The sequence below is a fragment of the Lepidochelys kempii genome, chromosome 7 (genome assembly GCF_965140265.1).
Source record: "Lepidochelys kempii isolate rLepKem1 chromosome 7, rLepKem1.hap2, whole genome shotgun sequence".
NCBI classification, from domain to species: Eukaryota; Metazoa; Chordata; order Testudines; family Cheloniidae; genus Lepidochelys; species Lepidochelys kempii.
The window spans coordinates 31012284-31027317 of NC_133262.1; the positions used below are offsets into that span (position 1 = coordinate 31012284).

The 15034-nt window shown below is 50.3% G+C and overlaps 1 protein-coding gene across 1 annotated transcript in view; it reads right to left on the reverse strand.

Annotated features, from left to right (window-relative positions):
* Window positions 1-14420, reverse strand: part of DNAJC4 (DnaJ heat shock protein family (Hsp40) member C4) — a 78833-nt gene extending 64413 nt beyond the window's left edge. The window contains exons 1-2 of the mRNA XM_073351766.1: window positions 14350-14420; window positions 10892-11020 (exon numbers count right to left, since the gene is read on the reverse strand). The gene's annotated coding sequence lies outside the window, so the exon portion shown is untranslated. The remainder of the gene's footprint in view (window positions 1-10891; window positions 11021-14349) is intronic.
* Between the last annotated feature and the right edge of the window lie 614 nt (window positions 14421-15034).

The following is a 15034-nucleotide window of genomic DNA, read 5'->3' on the forward strand; positions in this document are numbered from 1 at the left end:
AGGACTCTGCGCTAGGGGATGACGCCTAGACCTGGTGCCAACCCTATGCATAGGGGAATTTTTCACACCCAGTCTAACAGGTAGGTGCATTCCCCACAAGCCCCTTCCTGTAACAAGCAGAGCTCAGAGATGGAGGATATTTGGGGCCGGTCCTGTGCCCTGGGGAACAAATCTCAAAGTGTTCAATTGCATTTCATATATGAGACATATGATTGTGAGAACACAGTCTTCTTCAGTCAGGTGGGAAGGAAGAGAAGAAGGTTGAATCTGGGTTGGGACTCAGAACACCTGAGTTATTCTCAGCTCTGGCATTGACCTGCTCAGTAACCTTGGGCAAGTCACCGCCCCGCTCTGTGCCTCAGTTTCCCCCCACACCTTTTGTCTATTTAGATTATATATTCTCTGTATCTGTGCAGCACTCAGCATAATGGGAGGCCCCGATCTCCACCTGGGGAGCAGTCTGTGCAGTGCCTGGCATAAGGCTCCCCCAATCCTCCCCCAACTCCATCTTCTTTCAGAAGAACTGAAAGAACATTCTGCAAGGCACTGGAAGACAATAGGACAATGTGCTGCATGTCACTCTAAGATTGGATAGGCTTCTGAAGTTGACGGGCAAGGTTCCCCTGGCGATAGTTCATATAGGCACTAATTACACTGTGTCACAGGGTATCTCGCATATAGCAGATGACTTCAGGGAACTCAGAAGTGTGCTGAAGAAAAAGAAAATCTAAGCTATCTTCTCTGAGATCCTTCCTTCCCATGAATGAAGGAAGGCGGAAGATTCAGGAAGTGAACCACTGGCTAGGTAAGTGGTGGAGGGTTTTGGTTTTGTGGAACGTTGGTCAAACTTTTATGGGAGAGAAGCTGTATAGTTTGGATGGCCTCCACCTCAGTAGGAGGAGGACCAATCTCTTTGAGGACAGGCTGGCTTGAGCAGTCAGCACAGGGTTAAACTAATAACAAAAGGGGAGGGTAAAAAGAGGGAAGATATAAGCACCCAGCACAAAATCAAGATGGGGGAAACAAAATAAATAAAGGAACCAAAGGACATGGAGAAGAAATTTTTGAATTGCCTCTATAGCAGGGGTGGACAAAGTACGGCCTGCGGGCCACATCCGGCCCACTGGACCATCCTGCCCAGCCCCTGAGCTCTCGGCCAGGGAGGCTAGCCCCCGGCCCCTCCCCAGCTGTCCCCCCTCCCCCGCAGCAATGCCTTCACACGGGTAGCGCAGCTTGCACCTGCCCACCGCCCAGGCTTTCAAATAAGCCTGTCCTGCTGCTCTGAGTGGCATGGTAACGGTAAGGGGGCGGGGGGGGGGTTGATAAGGGGCAGGAGGCCCCGGGGGGGCAGTCAGGGGACAGGGGGCAGTTGGATGGGGCAGAGGTTCGGGGGGGGGCGGTCAGGAGACAGGGAACAGGAGGGTTGGATGGGGGTGGGGTCCTGGGGGGGCAGTTAGGGATGGGGGTCCCGGGGGGGAGTCAGGGGACAGGGAGCAGTGGGGGTTGGATAGGCGTGGGAGTCCCAGCGGGGCCTGTCAGGGGGCAGGGGTGTGGATAGGGGTCGGGACAGTCGGGGAGAGGGAGCTGGGGGGTTGGATAGGGTGTGGGGTCCCGGGGAGGGGTGGTCAGGGGACAAGGAACAGGGGGAGTTGGATGGGTCGGGGGTTCTGAGGGGGGCAGTCAGGGGGCGGGAAGTGGGAGGGGGCCAGGCTGTTTGAGGAGGCACAGCCTTCCCTACCCGGCCCTCCATACCGTTCCGCAACCCCAATGTGGCCCTCAAGCCAAAAAGTTTGCCCACCCCTGCTATATGCCAATGCTAGGAGCCTGGGTAACAAACGAGGAATTGGAATGGTTCATTTGTGGGTATAAATTCGATCTAGTTGCTATTACTGAAACCTGATGGGATGATTCACATAATTGGAATGTTAAAATCAATGGTTATAACCTATTTAGGAAGGATCGAGTGGGCAGAAAGGAAGGGGGAGTGGCTCTCTATGTCACAAATGGCTTTGCCTGTTTCTGAGTCACTGAAAATGTGGAAGAAAATTATTTTGAATGCTTATGGATCAATGTCCTAACAGATAAAGTAGAAGATGGATATTGGTCGGTATCTGCTACAGACCACCAAATCATACTAGGGAACAGGATGACTGCCTCAATACTCACCAATCTACTATGTGTAAGGCAAAAACTTGCATGATCATGGGGGACTTCAGTTTGAGTGACACATGCTGAAGGTCTCAGGCTACCAGTACTAAAACATCCGCAGTACTTCTAAACAGTATAGAGGAAAATTTCCTAACATGAAGTGTTGCAACCAACATGAGGGAATTCTTATTAGACCTTGTCCTAACAGATAAAGAACTGATCACAGAAATAAAAATGAATGGTACAAGCTTAGGTACATTTATAAAGCGCAGGCAGAATAAATATACATACTTGGTGTTTTAACAAGGCCAATTTCACAAAGCTGAAAACAATTATGAGCCAAAACATCTGGGTAAAGAATGCAATCAAAAAAATGTGAATGATAATTGGGAATCATTTAAAAACACCTCACTTGATGCCCAAAAAGCCACAATCTCACAACTGAGGCAGAACTGTGGTGGTTAGAAAACCAATCTGGTTTAGGAGGGAAGTGAAGGCAGCTATAAAAAATAAAATATAGTAAAAGCTGTGTTATCCTACACTTTACCAACCGGAAAGCTCTATAAACTGGCATTTTTGATCTTCATTGAAAGTCCGGTTTACAGTCCGGTTGGTGCGGGGCCAGCAGGCTCCCTACCGGGCTCCACGTGGCTCCCCGGAAGCGGCAACATGTCTCTGCTGCTCCTAGGCGGAGGAACAGCCACAAGGGGTTCGGAGTGCGGGAGTGGTGTGGGGCACAGGCTCTGGGAGGGAGTTTGGGTACGGGAGGGGGCTCAGGGCAGCGAGTTGTGGAGTGGGAGGGGGTGCAGGGTGCCGTATCTGGGCAGTGCTCACCTCGGGCAGCTCCTCGCAAGGGGCAACCCATCCCTGCTGCTCCTAGGCAGAGACTCAGCTAGGCGGCTCTGCGTGCTGCCCCACCCCGCCCTGACCGCTGGCTCCGCAGCTCGCGTTGGCCGGGAATTGTGGCCAATAGGAGCTGCGGGGGCAGATCCTGGGGGTGGAGGCAGCGTGCAGAGCCGCCTAGCCGCAGCTCTGCCAGCAGGTGTTGACCCCGCAGCTCCCATTGGCTGTGGTTCCGAATAAATATTTCTGTTCTGTATTGGAGGGAAAAACAGATTATATACTCATATCACATGGTGATGATAACACTCCTTCTGTTCCACTAGTATCTCTGGAGGATGTTAAACAGAAGCTACTAAAGTTAGACATTTTTAGATCAGCAGAACCAGATAAGTTGCATCCAAAGGTTTTAAAAGAGCTGGCTGAGGAGCCTGCCGCACCATTAATGTTGATTTTCAATAAGTCTAGGAGCACTGGGGAAGTTTCAGAAAACCAGAAGAAACCTCATGTTGGACCAATTTTTAAAAAGGGTAAACAGGATGGCCCAGATAATTCTAGGGGGTCTGTGCAGTGCCAAGCAAAACAAGGTCTCCAATCTTAGCTGGAGGTATCAGTGTAGCGGCCAGCATAGTGGGGGGTTCTCAACATCAGTCGGGGGGTTCCGTGCAGTGCCTGACACAACAGAGGCCCTGGGACTCTTAGATGCTACTTGAATACCCATAATAACTAATAGACTGCATGCCATGGTGATCCCTCTAATTGCTCTGCAGGCTGTCTCCCTTTCTCCCACCATTTGTCTGACTTTGCTTCTTTGAAGTGAACAGAAACAATACCCTGCACTTTGCACACTCCCTTACACTGTGCTCTAGATCTGTTCCTGTTCAATCAGGAATTAATCCTATGGGCTGTGTTATACAGTAGGTCAGACCAGATGATCAGAGTGGGCCCTTCTGACCTTGGAATCTATGGGTACATCTACACTGGAATAAAAGACCCAGGGCACTGGCCACAGCTGGCCCAGGTCAGCTGACTTGGGCTTGCGGGCTAAAAACTGCCGTGTAGGCATTCAGGTTTGGCTGGAGCCTGGGCTCTGGGACCCTCCCCCTCTCAGGCTCCGGCATGAATCCGAACATCAACACAGCAATTTTACAGCCCCACAGCCTGAGCTTTGCGAGCCCAAGTCAGCTGACCCAGGCCAGCTGCTGGTGTTTAATTGCTGTGTAGATGTACCCAATGAAATCAGAGCAAGAAAAGCTCCCAGTCCGAGCGGGTAGCGATTTACACCCTGCTTTGCCCTGCTGTAAATAACTGCATGGTGTATACGTGAATCCTCCTGGAAAACAGCAAGTGCCTTTCATGTGATATCCATCCCTTGTCCCCTCCAGCGGGCACCACTGAACCTGCCTCTTGCTGCATGGCTGGCAGAACACCTGCACTTGGCATTTGTTTCCAGACGTGTTTGCTGAAGCGCTGAGCCTGCAATCCAGCCCTTGGGTAAATGTCGGGGAGGTGAGGGAGAGTCACTACCCTTTTCGCCTACTCGACAGCCTGCGTGTTTATTTGTGCAGTTAGCAAAAACACCATCTGGCTGGTTACTGCACAGAGACCACTAAATCATTCTGCACCATTAGCCGTGTCAAAAACAAACAGAGGGAAGATGCCAGGCACGAAGTTTCCAAAGGGCAGGTACTTGTGACTTTAAGACGTCACAGTCCACTCATGTAAAGAGCCTGATGACTGCTACTGGACCTATTGGAAAGAAAGGAGGGATGAGGCTTTTTGATCTGTGTCTGTACAGTGCCTAGTGCAATGAGGTGCTGGCCCATAGCACAACCACAATACGCATAATAAATAACAATGAGGACAATTACAATTACCTGGCATTCCCTTCAGGTTCTATCTACTTACTCACATCGGCATTATATCTGGGCATCTCATAGTCACTCACAACTGCCCCTGGCCTATGAGATAGGAAAGTACCATCCTCCCTATCTTACACATGGGGAAACTGAGGCAAGAGAGGGGGGAGTGACTTGCCCTAGGTCATGAGGAGTCTGTGGTAAAACCGGGAATCGAACCCAGATCTCGTGAATCCCAGTCCAGTGCCTTAGCTACAAAAGCACTGCTCTTCACAGGGGCAGAGTTAGGTGAGAATGTCCTAAGTGCCATTTCACTTCAAAAAGCCATCCTTCCTTTAGAAATGTTTACAACACCAACGTCTTTGAGAGTGGCAGGAGCATTATCTAAGTGGATTACAAAGGAAATCAGGGTCATTATCCCATTTTACAGATGGAGAAACTGAGGCACAGAGCAGGGCTATGATTTGCCCAAGTTCAAATGAGGAGTCAGCGGCAGAGCTCCTGAATCTCAGCCCACAAAACCATCCTTCCCACTCTCACATTTCAGGCATAAACTGACTTCTAGCTGACAAGGGTTAGGAAGAAATTTTCTGTGGGGTGGGGGAATTATTCCCAACTTCTTGCATCTTCCTCTGAAGCTTACGGTACCGGCTACTGCAGAGGACAGGATACTGGTCCAGACGTACCCCGGTCTGATCCGCTGTGGCTATTCCTATCATGATAGCACTGCTGCCAAAGGTAACAAAGACTGGTGACAACAGATGTGGTTTGACACTAAATTCACAAAGTTAATTCCCCACTCTTTGGACAGAGCAGTGTCACACCACCAGGAACTTTCATATGCTGAAGCGGTCGCATTTTTAAGACGCCATTGTAAAGGCAAAGTGCCACTGGATCTAATTTAGGAAGGAGTTTGGACCTGGATTCAACCCATCTCAAATAGTCCTTAGCCCTTCTCTAGTAATGCTTTTCATCAGCAGATCTCAAAGCCCTTTACTGAGGAGAGCAGTATTATTATCCGAATTTTACAGGTGGGGAAACTGAGGCACAGAGTGGGGCCGTGACTTGCCCAAGGACACCCAGCTAGGCAGTGGCAGAGCAGGAACAGAACCAGTCTCTCAAGACCCAATCCAGAACTTTAGCCACTTGGCAACACTGCTTCCCAAGGATAGACATGTATTTGCCATTTTCCACCAATGTGCGATATGAATCAGAGATTTGTACAACAATAAGTGTCTCAAACAATGTCAAACTGCAAGTCAAGGAGAGAGCTGGGAAAAGAACTGTTCTAACCACTGCAGCCAAAAAGAGAACGCAGGAGTCCTGGCTCCCAGAACCCCTTCACTAGACAATACTCCACCCCCAGAGCCAAGAAAGGGAACCCCCAAGTCCTGGCTCCCACAGCCCCCTTTATAACCTCAAAAGATTGCTTTCTATCAGAGCCAGGAACAGAACTGGCTCCCGGGCCCTTGCTTTAATCACTAGGCAGTACTTCCTCTCAGGGTCAGAAACAGAATTCAGGAGGCCTAGCTCAAGATGCTGCTTAAGAGCAGTGGCGTCATTCCCATGCAAGATAAAAAGCACACAGCTGCAGCCCTCTGCCTTGGCAGCGCACCGCATGGTATGGTAGCCGAAGGAGTGGCACAAACCTCTCTCATGCTTAGATGAGGCCTTGCTGTCAGACAGAACACTGCACCATTTTTGCAGAGGACACAGCCAGCACTTCGACAAGCTAGTGGGTAATCCATCCCATTCATCAAAACCCCTGCAAAGCAGGTAGAAGGCTAACAAAAAGACCACTGCTCTCTGCCCACGGCAGGGACACAGACGCCTGTATAACCCACTGGTCAGTGGGTGGGCATGAGTCTGTTACAATGCCAGCTACAGAGCCTTGGTTCTTCGGCTCAAGTTGTAGGAGCTCATACTTTGAACTCTGGAGGCTCCAAGTTCAGTGCGTGTGTAACCCAGGAGGGTGGAAGTCATGCTTGCACGGGACAGGAACCCAGGCTAACTCCTTTGTTGCAAGACTGGGGTAAAGTGCTTCTTTACATCCCTATCCAGTTGCCTGTACAGTTGGATCCCCAGTTTTGGACCAGAATTCCCAACAAATCAGAGGGGAGGGGAGAATAAAAGATTAATACTTTTTAAGGCCAGAAGGACCATTAGATCACCCAGTCTGATCACCAGAGAATTTCATCCTGTTACTCCTGTACTGAGCCCAATAACTTGGGTTTGACTAGAGCATCTTCCAGAAAGGCAGCCAGTCTGGATTCGCAGACATCAAAAAAATGGAGACTCCACCACTTCCCTTGGGAGTTTGTTCCAATGTTTAATCACTTGCACTGTGAAACACTGGTGTTTTATTTCTAATTGGAATGCGTCTGGTTTTAACTTTCAGCCATTGGTTCTTGTTCTGCCTTTCTCTGCTAGGTTAAAGAGCCCTTTTGTACCTGGGATTTTCTCCCTACGAAGGTACTAAGGGCTCAGCTACACAGAGAAATTTCCCAGCATAGTTACAGAGGAATAATTATTTCACTATAGTGGTTATGCCAATATAACTCCCCCAAGTGGACACTCTATTCTAGAATGAAAGGGATTTTATTCCAGAATAAACTATCCTCACAGGGAATTCTGTCTAGTGCTCTGTAGAGCTACAATGGTCAATTTCCCTAAGTAAACAAGTCCTCAGTGACTTTCAATGTGGCTTTGGCTCCTAAGTCACTTTTGAAAATGGGACTTAGGCATTTTTGAAAATTGTATCCCTACACTAAACCAAAATACACCTCTTTTAAACCAAAAATAAAAGGGCCAATGTGGATATTTGCTACGGTTTAACATCATACCTTAAATATAATCAGAGCAATTTCTCATTTAGATAAGCTCTTGATATGTGTGTGTACAGTACCTAGCACAATGGGGTCCAGAGCAAAGTCAGGGACTCCTGATCTACACATTGATTTTGTACCAATATCACTGTTGGTTAAGGCAGTGATTTCTTTACTGATATAGTGATACCGGTGTTCAACCCCTAGGGTGGACACAGTTACTCTGGGATAAAAGTGCCTTACACCAGTATAGCTTATTCCCCTTCGCTTAAGGAAATCAGCACAAATATAGCTCCAGCCACTCTAGAGAGCCTGGATTGCTTTAACTACACGGGTGCAGCTTTTGCATACAGACAAGCCCTTATGCAACCCTAACCCAATGGGGCTGTGACCTCAGCTGGGAACTCTATGCACTACTGTAGTAGCAATAAGAGATAATATTACAATGCTGATTTGTGAGTACAGAGCTGATTTTGAAACCCTGGTCCCTTTCAGCCAAAACACCCTCACAAGACTCAATCCAGCTATGAATTCACTGTTCAAACTATTTTTTAACCAGCAGACAAAGCAGTGGGAAAACACAAGTCCATTTGTTTTCTCAGTAATCTTGTAGTATACAGAGTGCTCTGACTATCAATCCATTCCTTGCCCGGACCTCGCAAGTTGCATCCCAGAGAGAATGGCCACAGCTGAGCGGAAAGCAGGAATTTAGAACAGAAGGGACTGAGGCAGCAAAAATTTCACACCAAAAAGCAACTTGAATGGAAAGCTGCTAAAAGCAAGCAGCACTGAAATAGCTCCAGGGACTGGAGATCAGGGCACAGAATTGTGTAGCATATAGTATCGAGGAACCATAATTTTGCATTTACCACATGATGGAAATGTAGGTGGTCTGGTGGTTAAACCAGGGTGGCTGTGAGCCAGGACTCCTGGGTTCGGTTCCCAGTTCTGGGAACAAAGTGGGTTCTAGTGGTTAGCATAGGAGACTTGGAAAGAACACCTGGGCTCTCTTCCCAGATCTGGGAGAGGAGTGAGGTCTAGTGGGAAGGGGGTCTAGGAGTTAGGACTCTTGGCTTCTATTCCCAGCTGAGTGGGGAATGTGCTCTAGAGGTTAACATAGGAGGGGGACTGCATCAGGACTCCTGGTTCTCATCCACTAACCGTTACTCCTGGGGGAATTCTGTGTCAAAAAATAAAAATTCTGCACCAAAAAAATAAAAATTCAGTGCACAATATTTTAAAATTCTGCAAATTTTATTTGTCAACATAACACTACATAATCATGCCAGTTTCAATTATTTGGAAATTTATTTCAAAATACCTGTCAGAAAATATGTCTGTAATATTACAAACACACACAAAAATTCCCCCAGGAGTAGAGAGTTAAACTACTACAACCCAGTTCCTGTTTCTCTGCACCACCCCGAGCCCAGCTGGAGGGGCCAGACACTCATAACCCCTTCCCATCAGAGCCCTCCCCCCACAACCAATACACCCGAACCCCCTCCCCTCCAGACTCCAGCCGCAGTGCCCTCCCAACCCAGATACCTGCACCCCCTCCTTCCCAGAGCCCAGCCACAGGGCCCGCCCATCAGTGTAGATATATCCCAGACTAGACCTTCTGTGGCCTATTTCATAAAGGAGGGGCAGAGCATTTACACAGCTGGCCTGCACCCAGCAGGGATCCATTCTGAGCGCCCTTACTACCAAACACAGGGGCATGCAATGGAAGAGCTACGGCGGCCCTTGGATGGAAATACCAACACAGCTCAGTGATCCACCTGGTAGATTGCTTGTTCTGTTGGAGCATGCCCGCAGCTACTTGCATAAGGGCCTCCTCTGTGCACACTCTCTCTATCATGGGGATTTTATGCCTCATGATGCCCACTGCACCAGTGGAACGTCAGGGTTGGAAGCTGAGTAAGTGGGACCAGTGTAAACTGCATTTTGCAGCAGTGCATTGGGGGTTTACATCCACTTAGCTACATCAATCCAAACATGCCCACTTTAGACAGGCTGTTTGCCAACATGGAGATCTCTTTGCTACATCCTACACCTCGGGTCGCCTACTGGCTGCACTGGCACTCAGCAAAAAGCCATTATTGCAGTGCCATAGCAACTGCCAATCCTCCTGCTCGTGAGAGCGGGGGCCTTCCCTCCAGCCCTCACCACCTTATCCAGCCTCAGAAATCTCACATTTATTACTGCAAGCTCCAGAGATCAGGAACACTGAACCCAGGCTACAGAGAATGTTACGTGGCCCACAGATATGAGTTCCCCAGCAGTTGAATCCCATTGCTTTCGAGCACCCTCAGCAGGGTGAGTGGCAAACATAACACCCAGTAGTACAGCCAAACTGCATGAGGCCTGCTGGGATATAGCTACAACATGGATCCATAGATTTTAAAGGCATGAGAAACTTTAGGTCATCTAGACCTGGTCTATGCTTAGAAGTTTTGCTGGCATAGCTACGCCTAGGGGTGTGAGTTTTTGCTGACGCAGTTGTGCCAGCGAAAACCCTGGCGAAGATGCAGTTTTTGCTGTAATAGATTATTTCACTTGGGGAACTGGTATAAACTATATTGGCAAAAATACTTTTTTTTCAGTATAAACTGCTTCTACACGAGAAGGATGGGGGGAATTTGGGATGTGCAGGGCTGCAGCGGCCAGAGCAAAAGGCAACTTTCCCCAGCTCCAGGGCTGTGGCTGCCGGGTAGAGACCCCGCTCCTTCCCAGCCCCAGCTTGGGGGCTGCTGCGGCAGGGGAGAGAGGGAGAGCCCCCCTGCTTCCCAGCCCCAGCCTGGGGGCTGCCGCAACGGGGGAAAGAGGGCACATCCATCACATTAGAAAGGTAAGACTACTGATATTAAAATATGAGTTGTGTGCTTTTATTTGTAAAACAAAAAATAATAATTATTATTAAGGGTTTTTTTATAGAGCGCTTTTATCCAAAGCGCTTTATAATAGCTAACGGTACAAACAACATTTAGAAAGATCATTAAGTTGTCCACCAAGACCCGCAGCAATTTTCAAGGGGTCCGTGGAAAAAAAAGTTTGAGAACCACTGCTTTATACAGAATAGCTGATACTGCTAATAAACCCTAGCTCTTCTACAGCACCTTTCTTCTGTAAAGCTCAAAGTGCTTTACAAAAGGTCAGTATCATTCTCACCATTTTACAGATGGGGAAACTGAGGCATAGAGAAGTAAAGAGACTTACCCAAGGTGACTCTGCAGGCCAGTAGTAGAGCTGGGAATAGAACATTGGTATCCCAAGCCCCCAGTCCAGTGCTCTGGCCACTAGACCACACTGCCCTCCTGGAATCCCTCACACCAAAGCCTTGCTGGACTAGAATAAAAGGGATGGCATTAGAAAGTGTTAGCTCACATGTTAAAAGCGTCTAACCTAGCTCCCAATTTTACCACCTAGACAGATTTCACTATCCTACCAGGGGACCTATCTGCATCTTTAGGCACCTAAATCTCTTTTAAAATCTGATTCTTAGCCCTTCAGTCTGGACCAACAAAATCAGCATCAGTCAATTACACCTAGGACATAGTCCTGGAAGGGACCTGTGGGGTCACTGAGTCTAGTCTCAGCTACTGCAGGCAACACCATCATATAATCCCGGACATAAATTTATCAAATTCCATGCTCAAACTAGTTTTGTTGTTTGCCCTCAGCTGCTCCAGAACTCCGTCCTCTGACGGGCAGAAACCCTCTTCTCATTTCCAGCTAAAATTTATTCCTGCCCAGTTTATCCCCATTGGTTCTTGTGCCAACATTGTCCTTTAGCTTCAATAGTTCTTCCTCCCTCCCTGGGATCCCTTCCGGAATGGATATATTTATAGAGAGCAACCAGATCCCCTCTCAGCCTTCATCTTGTCAGGTTAAACAAGCCCAACTCTTTCAGTCTCCTCTCATAAAATTGGCTCTCCATTCCCCTGATCAGCCTAGAAGCACTTCTCTGCATGCAACATAACCAAAGCTACTTTGACCAAATGACAAACTCTGCTCCACACCTGGATATAACTTAATATTCCCTGAGTTTAAGGCCCAAATTCAGAGTGTTGTTTAATTTTTTTTTAAGTTTTACCAAACACAGTAATAAATGTCTTTGTGACGTTAAAAACCCCCACAACACAATCAAATAGAATTAGATTCTTTGGGTGAATATCCACACACACACCCGATCAGCCTCCCACCCATATGAACAAAGAATGCTGTTCACATGGCTCTGATACTGATTCAGGTCACAATAGAAATAATTTATAAGAGGGAAGACTGTTAAAGGAAAGATTTCAATCATTTAAACATTGGATGGTCTTGTGGTTAAATAATAATCCCTAGCTCTTATCTAGCACTTTTCAACAGTAGATCTCAAAGCACTTTACAAAGAAGGTCAGCATCATTATCCCCTTTTTACAAATGGGGAAACTGAGGCACAGAGAGAGGAAGTGACTTGCCCAATGTCACCCAAGATTGAAGCACTGAACTGGGACCCAGGAGATCTGGGCTCAGTTCCTGGCTCTGCCATTGGACTCCCCGTGTGGGAAAGTAATTCAGTCTCTCTGGGCCTCAGTTTCCCTGTCTATAAAAGAGGGGATGATCTTTCCTGTCTGTTTAGACTGTAAGCACTTTGCAGGTAGGGACTGTATTTCCCTGTGTGACACTTAGCACAATGAAGGGGCCTTACTCTTGGTCAGGGTCTGTGCAGCACCACAGTGGGGGCTCCAGTCTCAGACAGGTCTGTACAGTGCCTGGTACAATGGGGGGCTGATCTCTGTCCAGCACGGCCATCCGGCACCCAGCACAATGTGTTGGGGCCTCTAGGCGCTATTGTAATACACATAATAATAAATAGTCAGATGGGAATTAAAGATCAAATCTCAAAAGGTGGCTGGAGATTTTTGGTGCCTGACTCAAGAGGCCCAGAGGTGCTGAGCACCCACAGCTCCTTGGACTTCTGGGTGCTGATTAGGCCCCAAGCCCAGCCCCCCAGGTGTGTCCAGCTTGGCCCCCTAACTTGAAAGGGCCTTTTCCATTAAATCACTTTAGCTTTCACCAGCCAGTTGGGAACAGGGGTAAATCACAGCGTGTGAGCCAACAGCTCTGCCCACCCCGGAAGAGCCACGCCCTGCCAGAGAAAGGGCTCTGCGGCTGGGGGTACACTCACCAGTGGGGGACATGATGCGGGAGGGGGAATGGGTGACAGTGGGGGGGCGGGAACAGGGGGGAAGAGGTGGGGGGGTGCAGGTGCCACAGGGGAGGGTACAACGGTGTGTGCGGGGCAGAGTTGTCACGGGGGGAAAAAGTTGCTGCCGGGGAAGGGGGCAGATACTGCAGGGGGGCAGTTACTACAGGGGGCGGGGGCATTAGTGTGGGGGTCACTTGCTGCGGGTGGGCAACAGTGGAGGCTGCAAGGGATAAAAAGGGGGCGAACTAGGGGGGCCAGGCTGATGGGGAAGGGGGCGCTCAGGGCAGGGGACAAAGGAGCTTCCTGGAGGCGCAGGGCCTGCACGGGGCGGGGGGAGGGGGACCGGTTGCCATAGAGACTCACACTCTGGGCCCCCGCCGCCATTTTCCAGCCTCCTCCTGCAGCAGCTGCCCGGCCCCGCCCGCCGGGGAGGCGGGGCGACGGCCGGGCCCCGCCCCCAGCCACGGCTATTGGGCGCCGTGGCGGAGGCGGGCTGGCCGAGAAGGGTGGAGCTCTGCGCTGCCGCTAGGCCGGGACAGCGGGGCCTCTGCGGGACGGGGGCCTAGCCACTGCCCCGCGCTGGGAGCCAGAACGCCTGGGTTCCGTCCCAGCGCTGGGAGGGCAGTGGGGGCTGGGAGCCAGGACGCCTGGGTTCCGTCCCAGCGCTGGGAGGGCAGTGGGGGCTGGGAGCCAGGACGCCTGGGTTCCGTCCCAGCGCTGGGAGGGCAGTGGGGGCTGGGAACCAGGACGCCTGGGTTCCGTCCCAGCGCTGGGAGGGCAGTGGGGGCTGGGAGCCAGGACGCCTGGGTTCCGTCCCAGCGCTGGGAGGGCAGTGGGGGCTGGGAACCAGGACGCCTGGGTTCCGTCCCAGCGCTGGGAGGGCAGTGGGGGCTGGGAACCAGGACGCCTGGGTTCCGTCCCAGCGCTGGGAGGGCAGTGGGGGCTGGGAGCCAGGACGCCTGGGTTCCGTCCCAGCGCTGGGAGGGCAGTGGGGGCTGGGAGCCAGGACGCCTGGGTTCCGTCCCAGCGCTGGGAGGGCAGTGGGGGCTGGGAACCAGGACGCCTGGGTTCCGTCCCAGCGCTGGGAGGGCAGTGGGGGCTGGGAGCCAGGACGCCTGGGTTCCGTCCCAGCGCTGGGAGGGCAGTGGGGGCTGGGAGCCAGGACGCCTGGGTTCCGTCCCAGCGCTGGGAGGGCAGTGGGGGCTGGGAGCCAGGACGCCTGGGTTCCGTCCCAGCGCTGGGAGGGCTGTGGGGGCTGGGAGCCAGGACGCCTGGGTTCTATCGCCAGCCCACCGCTGACTTGCTGCCCATTGTAAGGCAGCACAAGCCTGTAAACCCCTGAGGTCGGGCTCTTCTGCCGCCTAGCCCCCAAAACAGATCTTCAGGACCCGCTATGAGAGGGTGGGGGCTGGAACACAGACTTCAGCTCCCTGCCTGCGCTAACACATACGGTTCCCATGATCCCCAGTGCTGCCCTCACGCTTCTCTAGCCTGCTGGAGCCCTCCAAGGCTCTCCCCTCAGCCGCTTCCACCTCGCCACCTTCATTCAGGATCCCCAGCGCGGAACAGACACTAATGGCAACAACTGTTAAATCAACCTCTGTTTCCCCACCTGGCCCCCTTCCCTGCATGGCTGCTTCCCTCCAGTGTTAGGATTCACTGGGCAGCTGAGCACCTCTTTGTTCCCTTACGCTGCTCTGGCCTCAATGACTATGCACCAGCTGGAAGTAGCAATGGGCAGATGCCAGGGAATTCAGCTGCTGCCTCCATGCATAGAGTGTAGTGTAGCATTACTCCCTTCTGACCTCCACAGTTAGCCAAAATTCAGGGTAATGTCAGTTAGGATTGAAGCTGGGCAACATTTTTCAGCCAAAACATTGCGCCCAAAAATGCAGATTTAGGTTGACCGAAAAATTTTGTGAATGTGTGTCAAATTTGCCAAATTGTTTTGTTTTTTTTTAAAAATCCAAAATATGTTGTAATTTTTGAAAGGAAAAATTTCAGGTTTTCCAGTTCAAAATGACTTGTCCTTTCAAACTTTACTTTGATTTTATTTTAACAACATTCAGAGAACGCATAAAGTTTGGAAACCAAATGGTTTGATTGAAACAGGATTTTTTTCCCCAACTTTTTGATTCACTGACAAATTTGAAAAACTTTCAGTT